The following is a 12,690-nucleotide window of genomic DNA, read 5'->3' as shown; positions in this document are numbered from 1 at the left end:
GCATAATTTTAGCAACATTTAAGATGATCGCGATGAGTTCTTCCCGTTCCACATCCATTTTGTCTGGTCAAACCAAAACAAACTACAATGACAGCGGCCACAATTATCCCGCCTCTTGCAAACTTAGACCCTACGTCATATGCCCCCCTTGCAAGCCCAACCCCCTCAACCCCCCGTTGATTCTTCTGATGTCTAAACGACATCGATGTCTGCATATAAAACACGAATCACCATCAAGTGTGAATCACCCTCAGGGTCGAATCTCCTGATATACAAATGCTGCAAAAATGCGGAGGACATGTGTGAAAATGGCTTACAAGTAGAAAATTATTATGCTTGCTTCATAACGTAAGGAGAAAAATGATTATGCATGCTTCTTTAATAGGTGAACCAAAATGTTATATGTTTGACCAATCAGTGGCGTCGTCTTGAACTGACATCGACAAACTACCTTCCGCCTTACTTCCGTGTTTATTACGTTCAAGCGATTCAAGCATTCATGCAGCATGTGCGCGTCCAACGTTTCACACTATCACACTTTTCACAGCAGTTTCCTGGTATTCTACATGGAAGCGGGGGGGAATTATTTTGCACTGCATGCGACATTGTGGTGGAACATAAGCATAAATCTTCCATTGATAAGCATTTTGCCACCACGAAACAAACTACAGAACTGCAGGCAGGACGTCAGACGACGAGGCAGATCATTATGACACAGGCTGTTGCATCCAAGTCAATGGCCAGCGTGGAAAGAATCAAGAATCAACTATTCATAGGACCAATTCTCAGTGTTTTTGTCCTTTTAATTAATGTTTTTTTCAGTAATAACTTAATATTCAACAAATATTTTATCACAAGTTGCGATAATCTCTCTCCCTCTCTCCCTCTCTCCCTCTCTCCCTCCCCCCCCTCTCCCTCTCTCACACCTACGTCGTCAGGAAAATGAACCACTCCACTCTGTACAACTCAATCAGTGCTATATGTATGCGTGTGTATTGAATTGGCTGGCAATCATTATTTATTAAATAAAGTACAAATCTATAACAGCTCAAGTAAACCACAGCCACCTGTCTGGAGCTGCATGGGCCGCTCCAAACTGGAAGATGGCCAAGCTTATTCCTCTTTTTTACTACCAATCCCATGATAGCAATACAACAACGTCCACAGCCATTTACAAGTTGAGGAGGGGGATGACAACTCTGCCTGCAAGAGGGCACAGGAAACGTATGGTAGTGCACTCAAAGATTGAACCTGTCATTTGATCAATGTAGTCCATACGGAGGAGATCCACAACGCGTTCCTGCTCACCTCGCTGTAGAGATGCTTCCGGAGTTCACGAGGACACAATGGAGCGGCTTTCAAAGGCCTTCTTTCCCCTCTCCCGTCTCTGCACCTGGTCTTCACAAGGAACTTTGGTTCTTCTTCATGACATACTTCCATTTCCTCGTGTATCTTCTTTTCACACTTTGGAACAGACACGATGCCGAGAGGAGCAGGGTTAGGGTTTGGTCCGGGGTGAATGCGTGATGAAGTGCCACGGTGTGCCTTTCCTTCACGACCCCTTGCTTTACAGTGCAAAGCCAAGCCGGTATCTGTGTAATAATTAAAGCAGCCGAGATCGGGGAAAGGATCAGATGTAGTTTATCACATGGAATCAGAAATGTATTTACTAATCAAATGCTCCAGGTGATCAGGAAGGGGGTCACCAGAATGTATTGATTTGAAACAAAGTAAATAAAGAAATGCTCCCGGTGTTGTTCATTAAGTCATGCCCGGTGAGAATAGACTAAACATCACTTCTGCTTTGTCCTTCCACGTAGACATGTTTGTGGTATCAGTATCTTTGTTAGCAGAAAACGTCTGTGTTTCTAGAGTGAACATTAAGCCTGCCTGCCCTTTCAGGCCTTGATTTGAATAAAAAAATAAGTAATCTTAAGAACTCCAAAGTGCTGTTTACATTTGATCATCTCTATATGTGGCAAATTAATTCCTAAAAATAATTGCCGGAGGCCATCGGTAAAGGTTTACTTTCATAATTAAGCTGCACTTCCTAAAATGAACTCTCCATTCAAGCTTGGGGCAAGCCAAGCCAAAGTGTCACTTGGTCCATTCATAAATGTTTTTTCATTTTCTTTTCTGTGGGTTGGGTCCAGCCTTATCATGTCGGTCGCTAGCTAAATTGCTTCTCATATCAGATGAAAGATGTTGGAGGTGGTGCGGGTGAACTGAGGGATGGTGGACTGCTTGGAGAGGTCGATAATGGAAAAAGACTCCGCTGTCACCACTGGCAGCCCTGTTACTACACGGTTTTGCACCTGTTAATTACCCGGGATTTAAGTAGCACTTGGGGCGAGAGGGCCCAGTTGAAGACCTGCCTGTATCGGCTGAAAAAATCTCTGCCGAATGCTCAGGAAGCATCCTATTTCAACTTGTGAGCCGTTTGCTGTACTTGTGTCAAAGTGCCCTGGGAATAATAATCGAATAATTATATTATTATAAAATCTCTCTTCATTCTTCACACCCATGGAGTGGTATGCTAGCAGGTTGCCGAGACCAACCCGGCCAGAAGTTGTTTGGATGCAGCGGCAACAGATGCTCCTGTGAAGCCAGCACTCAGCGCTGACAGCTGTGGGGATGTTATCAAAGTGTTGTTAAGGTGTGTCTTGTCTGCGCAAAGCTTTGAATGGCTGAACCCGAGAGGGGTACCCACTTTGTTTGCTACTGCGCAATACAACATCTACAACAAAACAGCAGAGGACAATTCAGGGCTTAAGGGGTAAGGCCCTACGAAAAGTGAAGATTGACAGGGGTGAGGGATGAGAGAAAGTGAAAGGGAGGAGATAGAGAAACTACTATTGATGTATGAGTGTTTCTACATTTTTTATGAGGCTTCTCTGTCAGCTCACTTTGATCGCGCTCTTTTCATTCGAAGGCTGTGGGAAAAAACTGAAAATGATTGCACTTGCAAATTGGTATGCACTAGATGGACCTGCATTGGGATATCAATGTTACTGGGGATGTGTAAGCTTAGTCTACTTTCGTTATAACTTGTTTTTGTCATTATGCTAATGCTAAATGTAGCTCTCATTGGACATTAAAAGGAGCATGTACTTGCTAAACCTCCTTTACTTTCCAATTACATTTTTACGGCGTAGCTTTCTTTCTTTAATCTTATGTTCTGGCTGGTGTGCAACGGTATCAACAAACTCTGCCCTCAGTCAGCATTTCATCCTATTCATTCATTGTGTGTATTACAAAATATATATTTCCAAAAGTGCCTCCATTGCAGCTTCTGTGATTAAATGCAGCTTTTATGATATAGATGTTTTAGGTCATTCTTTTTACGTTATCAATATAAACGTGATGTATTGCCAAGCCCTACATTACATTTTTCCACGTCTTCTTCCCTTCGTGCTTCCACCTGCAGCCCTGCAGATGAGCGTCAGGGCTGGGGTGTGTGTTGGTATTCACAGGCGCCCATCTATTTTCTTTTGGGTCTGTCTTACAAGGCCACGAGGCAATCAGCATTTCCCATTACGGAAGGAAGACCGACCACCAGACCCAAACTTTAATTTGAAGTCAAAGGCTGTCTCCTTCCTTGTTCTCTCCGTTCTCCCCGCTCCTATCTGCACTTTACCTCTTCTCTCTTCTCCTTTCCTCTCCCCTTGCTTCTCCTTTCCTCTTCTCCTTTATTCTATTATCCTCTATTTTCCTATCCTCTCCCCTCTCTTCTCCTTTCCTCTCTCCTCCTTTCCTCTCCCCTTCTCTTCTCATATCCTCTCCTTTCTACTTCTTTCCTCTCCCCTCAACTCATTTCCTCCCCCTCTTTTCTCCTTTCCTCTCTCCTCTCCCCTTCTCTTCTCATATCCTCTCCTTTCTACTTCTTTCCTCTCCCCTCAACTAATTTCCTCCCCCTCTTTTCTCCTTTCCTCTCTCCTCTCCCCTTCTCTTCTCATATCCTCTCCTTTCTTCTTCTTTCCTCTCCCCTCTCTTCTCTACTCATTTCCTCCCCCTCTCTCCTCCTTTCCTCTCCCCTTCTCTTCTCATATCCTCTCCTTTCTACTTCTTTCCTCTCCCCTCTCTTCTCTACTCATTTCCTCCCCCTCTCTCCTCCTTTCCTCTCCTTCTCTTCTCATATCCTCTCCTTTCTACTTCTTTCCTCTCCCCTCTCTTCTCTACTCATTTCCTCCCCCTCTCTTCTCCTTTCCTCTCTCCTCTTCCCTTCGCTTCTCATATCCTCTCCCCTCTTCTCCTTTCATCTCCTCCACTCTTCACCGTTCCTCTCTCCTTTCTCCCCCGTCTCATCCTTTCCTCTCCCCTCTCTTCTCTTTTCCTTCCTCCTCTCTTCTCCTATCTGCTCCTCTCTCCTCTCTCATTTCTCTCTTCCCTTTCTTGTCCATTGCTCTCGTCCCCACTTCTCCTATCATCTCCTCTCTTTTAGTCAAAATGATATTCATAGTTGATCATAACATTTAGGTTTCATCATTACTTCACTACACTGCACATGAGCGTTTTGTGGGAATATGTTTATTAAATATAATAAGCTCTGTTACAGCGGGCTTACATTGTTCATTACCCCCCATGGCAGTCCAATAAGCTGCATTTAGACAGAATATAAATAATAGACAATATTCCAGCGTTTGCACAATATCCCATGGTCTGCCCCAGCAGTAAAGGCGTCCTTACAGTGTTAAGACAAATGAACCAGTGGCTCAAGTTGTGTAATGTTGATGAGGTCCAAATGTTGTATTTGTTGTATCTTTATCAATGTCCCTTGGACCCTGTTGTAGCTAAGTGAATCTCTTTGTGTAGTCAGATGGCGGATAATAGTATAACAAGGGCACCGTTCCAGACGATGTCCAATTCTACATTGCGGACTGTACCTTTCATTGATAAACTACATAGATGCTCTCCTCGTCACTCCTCCCCCAGGTGATATCGACTCCTCCTGCCTTCGTAGCACCTGGGTGTTTTGATGATGTGTGTGTGGGTGTGGTCAAGGATAGATTACTGCATGGGCTTACCGGGCCCAGGCCCAGGGGCCCGATGGCCAAGGGGGCCCTGAAGCCCGAGCCTGAGCGCTACCATTTCAATATCGTCTCTACAAAATTATACCTATATCTTAATGGGGCCCAGAAGCCATGTAACATTGGCTATATTATGTAATATGTCTCAATAGGGCCCCTCAATCGCCACGGGTTGTGTGATTCAACCCAAAGGGGCCCCTGAAAGGGCCCCTAAACCACAGGTTATGTGTGTTATTCATCCCTAATATCGGAAAAGGGCCCCTTAATCAGTCAGCATTGGGTAGGATATGTCAAATAGTTATGTTAGTTCTTCTTGGTATCTCAAAGGGGCCTCTCAATCAAAAAGCATGAGGATTGATATGTCGTATGTATTAATACGGGCCTCTGAACAACAGGTTATGTCGTCAATCGAACAACATGGGGTATTAAATTTCCCGCCCCCCCTCAATCGGCTTCATCAGTCTGCTGTCCATAGTAGCCACTGTTTCTGATGAGGAAGTGAGATCATACAGGCGAGATGTAGACCACTATGTGTTGTTATTCAGCCAAATAACACCTATGTTATAATAATAATACATTTTATTTTTGTCGCCGTTCAAGTCACCCATGTTCAACTTACATAGCGTAAAAAGAACAGAGTAACGACCACAAGGCATAAAATAACAGCGTCAAACATTATTAACACCAAACATCGATCCCTGGTCACTGCAGTGCACGGTGACCAGTCACAGTGGGTATGCCAGTTTGAACAGGTGGGCTTGGATGTTGCGATGGAATCTGACTTATGAGTGGCGGGAGGGAGGTCCATAGTCTGGGGGCCGAGCAGCCATGGTACTAAGGCGTGGTTTGGAGAAGGTGAGTACTCCAGCAGGGGTGGAGTGGAGGGTTATTCTCTTCATATTATTATTATTATTATTATTGGTATAAATGTATATTACTATGATGAAGCTGGATGTGTCAATAGAGGGCGCTAGTTAGACTGTGGACAGACAGTGTGAACAGGAACCGCACTAACGTTTAACTAAATGCAAGATACAATGTGTGGGTGGTGGGCTTTTCTCGTTGTCTGGGCCCGGGGGCCCACTGACTCATAATCCGTTCCTGGGTGTGACGATGGTGTGTGTGGGTGTGGTGACGGTGTGTGTGTGTGTGTGGGTATGTTAGTGGTGACGGTGTGTGTGTGGGTGGGTATGGTAGTGGTGACGGTGTGGGTGTGTGTGGGTATGGTAGTGGTGACGGTGTGGGTGTGTGTGGGTATGGTAGTGGTGACGGTGTGTGTGTGTGTGTGGGTATGTTAGTGGTGATGGTGTGGGTATGGTAGTGGTGACGGTGTGTGTGTGTGTGTGGGTATGGTAGTGGTGACGGTGTGTGTGTGGGTGGGTATGGTAGTGGTGACGGTGTGGGTGTGTGTGGGTATGGTAGTGGTGACGGTGTGGGTGTGTGTGGGTATGGTAGTGGTGACGGTGTGTGTGTGTGTGTGGGTATGGTAGTGGTGACGGTGTGGGTATGGTAGTGGTGACGGTGTGGGTATGGTAGTGGTGTGTGTGGATGTGGTACTGGGCACTGTGCGTGCGTGCGTGCGTGCGTGCGTGCGTGCGTGCGTGCGTGCGTGCGTGCGTGCGTGCGTGCGTGCGTGCGTGCGTGCGTGCGTGCGTGCGTGCGTGCGTGCGTGCGTGCGTGCGTGCGTGCGTGCGTGCGTGCGTGCGTGCGTGCGTGCGTGCGTGCGTGCGTGCGTGCGTGCGTGCGTGCGTGCGTGCGTGCGTGCGTGCGTGCGTGCGTGCGTGCGTGCGTGTCTTTGGGTTTGTTGGTTTGTTGGGTTTGGAGGTGGGTGGGTGTGCGTGTTGGTTTGGAGGAGAGGTGTTTTTTGGGTTGTTGCTGTAAAGGGAATGAGTGATGGGCTTTCAGAGAGCGATCAATAGCCCAAGGCCTCGGGCCCAGATTGGCTTGTGTTCCACAGGGAATTTACACAAACACACACACACACACATAGACACTTAGTCACACACACACACACACATTTCCGTGGGATGTGCAAGCGAAAACACAAGAAAATGTACATAAATGTCACATGACAGTACATTGGACACATTTCTAAAAATCGAAGGTGCAACCTAAAACTATCTTACACACTACACACACACACCCTCCATTACTTACAAATCAACCCCAACCATCATTTTTCCAACACTTTCAACATCCCTCCACAGCCAAGTTGGCAGAACTTTCTTTAATTACCGAGCTACGGTGCGGTTCTGAACGCCTCTGCATCAACAGCCTACACAAGGCGAGCAGGATCAAAAAAATACATAAATAGTAATTCCTTGACAGACAAGCGAGGGGGAAGAGAAAGTTGTTGACACCGACATCGTAATATCACTCAAATACGAAATGAATTTGGAGTCGTCCTTTTTCAGGCCAATTGCACGGAAATGCGAAAGTGACTTCTGGGAAGAGTTGCTTGGCAACAGCAAGGGAAACTTGTACTTAAACATCACAGGAACCAGGGAACTAAAAGGGTTGGCTAACCCTAACCCTCCTCCTCCTGCCATGTTCAGTGAATGTCCATTTACCTTTCCAAGCTGTTGACCAAAACATTTTTGTTCTTTAGTGCAAAATCGCTTTCACGTAGCAAACACAAACACACCCAAGGTGTAAAATAGAAAAGTAAGTCAACAAGGACACTTGTGCTACTTTCCATGATTAACCCAGAGCGCACACACGCCGCTCATGTGAGGACAAGTGGGGTGGAGGAGAGACAGGGAAAAGGGAAGGAAGAGGTGAGAACACAGCAGTGATTTGGTGGCGCCCGGCCCATGAGCACGTCTCCCGTTCGAAACATGAGGTTGAGGGAGTTGACCGCCTTTCAGTGGAGCGCAGTAGGCTGGGTCCAGCCCCACGGAGAGGCCAAGTGGATCAAGAACCGGGGAGGACTGCTGCCATCCTCCTCCTTTGACCCGTTTGTATAACATATCTTTAGGGCTCCGAGAGGGATGCAATGCCACTCATTGGAGGGAGGCGTCAGACTGTATACGTAATAAAACACACCCACACAAATACACACACAGATCTGTTGTCACGCGTGACACATTTGGAAGAATGTGGAGAAAAAAAAAAAAGTTAGAAACCTGTGTTGCAGCTTGTTTGTTTTGTCGCTTCACTCTCCTCGTCACTCTGCTATTTTGTCTTGGATCTCGGCCAAAAGATGTGGATGTGTGTGGCGGGGGATAGGGGTGCGTGGGGAACGCAGCCATTGTCAGAAGTCATGTGTCACTTTTGTAACTTTTGTGCTTGTTCTCGTCTTGTATTCTTATATTCTTTGGCACCGTCTCTCCCACTCTCTCCCTCTCCACCTCTCTCTCTCTCCCTCCCTCCCTCTGTCACTCTCTCTCTCTCTCACTCTCTCTCTCCCTCTGTCACTCTCTCCCTCTCTCTATCTCTCTCTCTCCCTCCCTCCCTCCCTCCCTCTCTCTCTCCCTCTGTCTCTCTCCCTCCCTCTGTCACTCTCCCTCTCCCTCTCTCTCTCTCTCTGTCACTCTCTCTCCCTCCCCCTCTCTACCTCTTATCCTCTCCCTCCCTCTCGTGACTGGTCCAGCCTGCCTCCTACTCTTCCATCTCCGTCATCTAGGGCTGTTCTGTCACTTCCCGTCCTCCGTCATGCTCTGTTCTTACTGTGCGTATTCTCTCTCTGCACCCTCCCTCTCTCTCTCCATACTGAACACCTCCCATCCCTCCTCTGCGCTCTGCTCGGTCACGTCGCCACGTTTCCTCGTCTCCGTAGCGAGCTTTTGAGTCCTAACACCGGCCTCCTGAGCCGCCGCTCCAGGGTTCACCCGCCGGATTCCCCTTTTTATTTTTGAAGTCGCACTTAAAGCGCTTTATCTCTCGTGTCTGCAGACACCAGGCCATAGCACCGCCCCCCCTTTGGAGGACACTGCTGCACCCCATGCGCACACACACACACACACACACACACACACACACACACACACACACACACACACACACACACACACACACACACACACACACACACACACACACACACACACACACACACACACACACACACACAAACTCAGACACACACAGACAGACTCAGACACACACACACACACACACACACGCCCACACACACGCCCACACACACACAAACTCAGACACACACACACACACACACAGACACACACACTCAGACAGACAGACAGACAGACAGACAGACAGACAGACAGACAGACAGACAGACAGACAGACAGACAGACAGACAGACAGACAGACAGACAGACAGACAGACAGACAGACAGACAGACAGACAGACAGACACACACACTCGCATACACACACAATCTGACACAGTGAGACACACACTCACACTCAGACACACACTTAAACACAGAAGATGACTCTCCTACCTTATTTGCCTCTAGAGACTCTCGACCTTTGCCACTTTTTTTTGCTTTGCTTTTTTTTGGGGGGGGGGACCCCTGAGGCCCCAGACCATCCAGAGAGATAGTGGCCCACTTGTTCACAGAGCCGTGGGCGTGTGCGTGTGTGTCCAGAAGGATCCCGGTTAACTGAACATGGTGCAGCTCCTGTTTGGCCCGGGAGGCACCAGCCAAGAAATGTAAATACTTACACAAACTTTCCATTCAATATTTAATGTATTTCAAACAACGGGCCGTTCCACTAATGCAGTGGGACTGCTGGGGCCTCTGCCTGTGCATCACGATGTGCGTGTGTGTGCTTATCACAGTCCATACTCGTGCGTCTTTGGAAACTATATCTGTGGTGTCACTGGTGTGTCTTTTACCGCTCGTTGATTGTTTCTATATTTTTCTGGATAAATTCTGCGGTAAAATGTATGTCTCTGCCTGCCTGTGCGCTTCGTGCTGCCACACAGCATCTTGTGACCCCCCCTGCTCTCCATCTTGATCTCTGTACATCCAAATCCACCCTTAATGTACATCGAGCACCAAGTCAAGTTTGCGGTAGATGCTCAGGCTTTAGAAGGACAGTAAATGTAGTCCCTCCTTATAAGCGTGTCATGACGCAGGCCTGGAGTGAGCAGTAGGTGAAGACATATCAGTCAGTACTGAGCTTGACCACCTGACAACGACTTACAGCAATGTCCTTTGCGGCATGAATACCACACAGAGGTCAACCGAGCCATCCGCTTTATGTGACATCTCTGTTCAGGCCAGATCGCTCCGCCATGGAGCGCAACGCTTAAAGATTCACGTAACATTGCTGGACATAGATGCAAAATCTTTACAACAAGATTGAGCTCTTAGTGAGTTTTTGTGTTTACATTTAGGGTATTCAGTTTTCAACATCCCTAGATCTCTAGAAAGCATGAGCTCATATTGTCTGGCTGATTTGTTAAAGGGAGGGGAATGCTTAGACTTGAATACGATCCTACGATGCATCCATAAGGAAAGAACACCTTCGGAGAGTGTGCTGCATGTCCTCAAAAGGCCAAAACAGAAGAGTGGGCATGGCCTTGGTTTGGTCCAGGCCTGAGGAGTTAGAAGTAGCCGGACTAATGTAGCGTGTAGCAGAAATACCGTGGCAGTGTTGAATGTTAAACAAAAGAAACGCACGCCTGTGTGTGGTCTTGAACAATACACGCAGGCAGCTGTACTGCCACAAGAGGCTGAAGGAAGGCAGACACCTCTAAGGGGACCACACATACACTTACTAAACTAACAGAGCCCTGAACGCTGCCAGCCGGTACAGTATACATGGCATCCAAGATAGACACTAACAGAGACACGGACCAGGTCATCAGAGTGTTTACATACCGATCATGGGAAAGTATTCCGAAACAGAACACGAGCTGCTGGGCAGGATTAAATATTGTCATACGCAGAATAGCAGCAAATAAAACATATTGGCTCAGTCAACAGTCTGTTCAAGGACGAGCACTGAGTGCTGATCCAGAGTGGGTGGCGCTGTCTATTAAAGAGCAGACTGTTTGCCAGGCACACAGAACACAAAGAGCCAGGTAGAGTTGGCCATGTTTACATGGGGCCTTTTGATTAACCTCAGAGTTAACAACCCCTGCCAATCTTTTAAAAAGGCACTCCTTTCTAAATTCCACAATTGCGTTCAAAACAATTTATACTTGGCTGTAAAAATAGCCATCGGCAATACTTTTTTGTAGTCATCAGCATGATAGCAACAAGTCAAACAGAGTTCATGCCATTTGACGCGTAGTTAGAGATACAGTTTGGATCATTAATGATGATCTTCACGGACTGAAAACTTTACTAAATGTTTTAATTTGAGATATTGCAGCTTGGTTAACTCAAAAAAATAAGTAAGTATGATGATAATGTGATCAATGTTTGAAGTGGGATGAAAAAAAGGACTTTTAGAATGTAATTACTTCATGTTTTTCATGTGCAAGATGTTAATAATGTATCAGTTTAGGTATTTAACATACCTGTTAACACCATGTACAATGTCAAAATAATTAGTCATCCACTTATATAGAACACATTTTTTTTAATGTTTTAGTCATATTAATAACACGTGTCTCATGTGTCTCGGCGCACACTGTGTGTGCGTCTGTACATACACATGTGTTGGGGAGGGTAGCTTTGGCAGGCTCCAGTGCATCTGTCTCAGCTCCCACAAGCTATTTGTACCTGTAAGCACAAGACATCCACAACCTCCTCACCAGTTCTCCAGAGAAAGAGAGGGAGAGAGAGAGAGGGAGAGAGAGGGAGAGAAAGAGAGGCACAGAGAGAGAGAAAGACAGAGCGAGAGAGATACCACACACGCACACCTACAAATGTGTTTGTGCGATGTCAAAAGTCCATGCATAAATCTTGCTCACATGTATGAACGCGCGCGCGCACACACACACACACACACACACACACACACACACACACACACACACACACACACACACACACACACACACACACACACACACACACACACACACACACACACACACACACACACACACACACACACACACACACAGCAGAGTCCCATCCACATTTATGCGGGCGCACACAGAGCAGCCCTGAGTGGGACATTCTCCTCACTGGCCATAACCATGATGGATGGGGAGGGCAGCGCGGCCAGATTGCTTACCCAGACATGAAGGTAGAAAAGGTGAATAAAAAGTCTCTCTGGTTCTCTCTCTCTGGTTATTCATAGCCTCAGTTTCCTTGTCTTTTTACACACACACACACACCCACAGTAGTAATTCACTTCTCCTTCGGCCAGTCAATTACGAATGAATTAAGACCTAGCATCTAGAACTTCTTTGTAATTTGAACAAATCAATAGGTGTGTCAGAAAAAAAAAAAAAGTGTTTTGTCGCCATGGCAACTATGAAGCCGAGGCATTATTAGTAGTGACATTCATTGTGTTGACTTAAACCAGTTCCTGCGCTGGTTCCAAGTATCCAGTTTGCCTCACCGAAAATATGATGAAGTAGAACTGCGGTCTATTAAAAAGGCTTGAAGAACCCAACTTTAGAATGAGAGAGAAAGAGAGGGACAGACTTGTCAAAGACCTGAGAGATATTATTGAAGGAGAGGTAAAGAGGAGCAAAGGAAAGATGGAGAGAGGCTACAGGGAAGAGAAAAAGGAGGAGAGGCAGAGAGGACCAGAGAGATGGACAGGGGCTACAGGGAAAAGGAGG

General features: G+C 46.7%; 1 long non-coding RNA gene across 1 annotated transcript in view; it reads right to left on the bottom strand.

Annotated features, from left to right (window-relative positions):
* Window positions 1–925: 925 nt before the first annotated feature.
* The window catches only part of LOC130390895 (uncharacterized), a 58,141-nt gene continuing 46,376 nt past the window's right edge, over window positions 926–12,690 (bottom strand). Inside the window, exons 3-4 of the long non-coding RNA XR_008896829.1 lie at window positions 1,309–1,464; window positions 926–1,203 (exon numbers count right to left, since the gene is read on the bottom strand). This is a non-coding gene — a long non-coding RNA (uncharacterized LOC130390895). The remainder of the gene's footprint in view (window positions 1,204–1,308; window positions 1,465–12,690) is intronic.

The sequence above is a fragment of the Gadus chalcogrammus genome, chromosome 10 (assembly GCF_026213295.1).
Source record: "Gadus chalcogrammus isolate NIFS_2021 chromosome 10, NIFS_Gcha_1.0, whole genome shotgun sequence".
Classification (NCBI taxonomy): Eukaryota; Metazoa; Chordata; class Actinopteri; order Gadiformes; family Gadidae; genus Gadus; species Gadus chalcogrammus.
This window is presented reverse-complemented; position numbering and strand designations above follow the sequence as displayed.